This window comes from Pecten maximus, chromosome 3 (genome assembly GCF_902652985.1).
Source record: "Pecten maximus chromosome 3, xPecMax1.1, whole genome shotgun sequence".
Classification (NCBI taxonomy): Eukaryota; Metazoa; Mollusca; class Bivalvia; order Pectinida; family Pectinidae; genus Pecten; species Pecten maximus.
The window spans coordinates 51020039-51024594 of record NC_047017.1 but is presented as its reverse complement, the minus strand read 5'-3'; positions in this window follow the sequence as shown (position 1 = coordinate 51024594).

Here is a 4556-nt window from a genome sequence, read left to right as displayed (position 1 = left end):
TCAAATTGACTGATATCATTGTATAGTGTATAAATACAGTTATTGTGATACCAAATATGTTATATTGGCATACACGATGTAAGCGTAGTGACACCTTTAATTAGAAAAAAAAATGCGAATATTTCATGAAAAAAAAAGAAGAAAATAGATATATATCCAACATTGTCAACATGATTTTGAATCACAGTCTACCTTTTATATTTATCAAAAAACTTTCCACATATATATGTTTTATACAGACAAAAATAATGTAATTTCAAAACCGGTATAATGCTTTTTTGAGCATAAAAACCAATAATTATGAAGATTTGCCTATCATGTTTTTTATGCAAAATCTAAACCAGATCAATTATATTATTGATGATTTGAAATGATCTTCAGCAATTTTAACATTAGGAATATGCGTTTTTGCAAAAGTTGTCTATCCTCTGAACCGCTACTTTAAGGCTGATATTGTAAACTTTAAAAAAGAAATTGATAAATATTTATAAACATGTTAATTATCATTCCATTTTGCTTTATTAAATAAAACGTGAATGGATATTAATAAATTTCATGTTTCTATTATACCTGATGGTACTTACATCTATGTTAAAAAAAGTGCTAATCACCCTCTTCAAAGATCCTCATGCTGTGGGCAAAAGAAACGCAACTATGTTAAGTTCATGAGCATTGTCTTTCCAAACGGGTATGTACTAGATACTATTGGTTCATTTTATGGGAATGAAAAGGATGCAAATATCTTGAAAACAATACTTCAATCATTTGAAAACCTGAATTAGTGGCTCAGTGATGATGACAATGTGATTGTTGACCGGGGTTTAGGGATGTGCGGGACCTGCTCCGAGGTTCAGGGTTTTCCGTTTACATGCCTTCCTATCTTCTACCAGGTCAAACACAGCATGGTACACTAACTGCCAACGAAGACCGCCAGTGTACAAAGTCAAGATGGTTAGTAGAAAGTTACCATGGAAGACTGAAACAGTGGAAACTGTCAGAGAACAGCTCAGTTTAAACTATTTCCTTAACGTGATAAAGAACTGGTGAAAGTAGCAACAGCTTCCTTGAATGCTGTACACGGAACAATTTATGTGTCTAGACCAGAGAGGGATGTGAGGGACCGACGCCTTGCTGAGCACATGCAATCCCGTTTTGCTCTGCCCAACACTTTAGCCTCAAGGGCCGCTGATGAACCCGACCTTTCTAGACGCAACAGGGTCAATTGGGTAAAACTTGATGCCAGTGCGATCGAGTTTCCAAAACTTGATATGGAATATCTGGAGACAGTAACCTGTGGATCATATCAGTTAAAAGTAGCACCATGGTACATTGCAGAGCATCTGACACCAGCTGGAGACTTTGAAGTGTGGGTCTACCAGCACGCTAAAAATCTCATCCGAGGACAATCCATTCAAGGCAGAGATCACAGACAAAATACAATGTTTGGATTGTGTTTGACAGAAATGACCAAGACGGCCCTGTAAAAGACTACTATTGTGTCTGTCCAGCAGACAAACAAACAGTTGGTATGTGTGCACGTGTTGCATGCATTTTGTATTTCTTGGGTCATGTTCTTCACCAAGATCACAGTCTACCAGCCCATGCGACACCCAAGTTCAAACAAACAATCACTTGTGTTGTTTTCACAAGAATCGAGCTGTATTCATTTTGCAATGTATTGAAACTGCAATAGTTGTATATGCAGGTGACATCTCGAAAGTGACACAATGTAATGGTTTGGAACTGACGAAATCAAAACTAGTCACTCTATCTGTAATATATAGTCTTAATATATACAATGTCACGTCATTGAACCTAATAACCTACATTAAAATCTTGTAATTTCAACTCTATTTCACACACATTGTAACTATCTCAGCAAATCGCATTCGTGTGACCTTGAACAAAGGTCAGGGTTACCAATGTTAACTAAAATGATACCATTTGACATGGACAACCATCTTGCCAAACATCAAGAGTCATCGACTTTTGGTTATAAAGAAACAAAAGTTTAAGGACAAATGGTCACTAATCTGTATTTTTGTTTTTTAAAGCATATGTGTAAAACGACAAATTTACCGGTTTTCATTATTTTCATAAATCGTCATGTTGAAAGATATCATGAGTGACCAACTTTTAACCAAGTATAAAAGGTAGACTAGTTCTAGAACTAAGCAAATCCTGTTGTCTAAAATGGGAATTTTCACATTTGTGATTGACTTTTGGAAGGTGTTTTGCTCAATCAGCAACGAAAATGAACATATTCCCTCGAAATATCCTAATATACCCATACTTTTCTGTATTTAATATATTTTCAAAATCCAAGCGGGGGCCGTTGCTAATGTTAAATCACCATATATTTTGACCCACCATATTAAATTCAAACACCATCAATTGATGTTGACGAGTCGTTTCATATGATACTATCAAACGATAAAGAATCTGTTACAAAACAATACCCGGTGACCCTGTTTATTTATTATTTCAGTATGACATTTGCACAATAGTGCGAAAACAAATTATTGCACAATAGAGCGAAAACAAACAATATTTTCTTGAAGTCGTTTGAATTGTTGGAATACACATCTCAGTTTCCGCCAAAAATACATCTAAATTCAAACTTTTATTTAAACCGCGAAAATGTTCGAACCTTAAAAAATAAACAATAACAACCAAAAATCAAACAGAAACCAATTACAATATGTCGTATGAGCTGTAATGGCGGCGGCCTACCTTATCTAGTTATTTAAGTAATCCAAAGAAATAATACGTGTTGAAGTATCCTCCATAGATTAAAAACATTCACAACATCGGTGGTTTTTCTCTGACCATTCTTTGTGTCACAAACCGACTTTGTTTCGTCTTTATATGATAATGGATATTATCATCTTTCAGAATGTGTCTGTAGTCGTTTGTATGTTTGGCAACATGTGGTTGTAGGCGTGTTTTAATATAGTTGTAATTGTTTTACTGGCAAGTGCGCGAGAACTGTTTACGCTACTTGTATGGGCAAGCTAGAGTTATTGTGTAATTAGTTAACGCCTACAAAAATGTTCTTATGAATATCCAGTTTAGAGTTTAATTTTACATTTTGTAGCTCTAGGTGAGGGGACATGCTGTCCAGTGGATTAATGTATGGAAGCCGGGTGGCACCATTGAAATGATCTAATCTATAGATTGTAACGATGACGTGGTGTACCACAAATCACAGTACCTGGTGGTTGTGGTTGTGGTTGTGGGGGGTGGGGGTCGATACACTGATTCGCTGAGCCAGAGTAGCTGCTTGTCCTTCTTGTGGAATCATCATATGGAGCCCCGGATGGGTCCAATCAGATCCAGAAGGTCATATATTGACTTACTGAACGGACGCTATCAGCGGTGGGAAATAGCCGACCCAACGAGGAAACCGGCAGTTCCAGTTATGTGAATAGTCATTTAACCCGGAAATTTTGACCAATTTTGAACGGTCAAGGATTATATTATGTCATGTTACAAAGACTTTAGTTTAGATTTAGGGTTTTGTGTATTTTAGTATCATATGTTATGTTTATAAAGGACCTGTGATTATGTGTACTTTCTGAGCACAAAGTGTATCACGGAAGGGGATGGTTGAGTGGGCGTAAGCGAGGTTTTTACAAAATACATGAATAGCAAAAATAATCCCTGTTGATTGTATGCTGCTTATGAGTATAGTGTATAATAGAAATTGTAAATATGTACTTCCTGATTCTGTTATTATTTCGGATACCTGTGTGGCAATCTCTTGGCTAGGTTACACTTTGCTTTGATCCATTTTTATCAAAGGATTCCACTGCTACATCACGCCATAAAGTCACATTTAGAAGGGAAAATATAGACATTATGTATGCGATCTTCATACAAACTTGGCTGATTAAGATTCCTGTCTGACGTATACTATTACAATATTGATACATATATAGAGAGTTTGGTTGTTTTTATAACAACATCAATGTTAAAATCTCCACGTCGACAACTGTTTAAAGTGTTCATTCAAGAAAACCACAATCTGTAAGCCTCATCAATACAAAATGGCATTATTGTTGAATCAAAAGGTTGAGAAATAAACACGACATCATCACCATAGATCGCAGTAGTCTACAATGTCATACATGATTCGTGATAAACGATTTTTTTGTTTTTGTTTCATAAGATAGACCGATTCCCATAAAATGTCTCAAATCATCAAACTGATACAATAAGTTGTTGATTTTGGATTTCCACAGATTACCGCACTGACATGTTCCATGGTAATGGTCCCTATAGGGGCCGCGGTGGCCGAGTGGTTAAGGTGTCCCGACACTTTAACACTCGAAACCTACGTGGGGCAGCTGCCAGGTACTGACCGTAGGTCGGTGGTTTTTCTCCGGGTACTCCGGCTTTCCTCCACCTCCAAAACCTGGCACGTCCTTAAATGACCCTGGCTGTTAATAGGACGTTAAACAAAAACAAACCAAACAAACCAATGGTAATGGTAGCTTGATCCGATAGCATTATTCGACATATACAGTACTTTAATAATCACAAGTAAGATATGC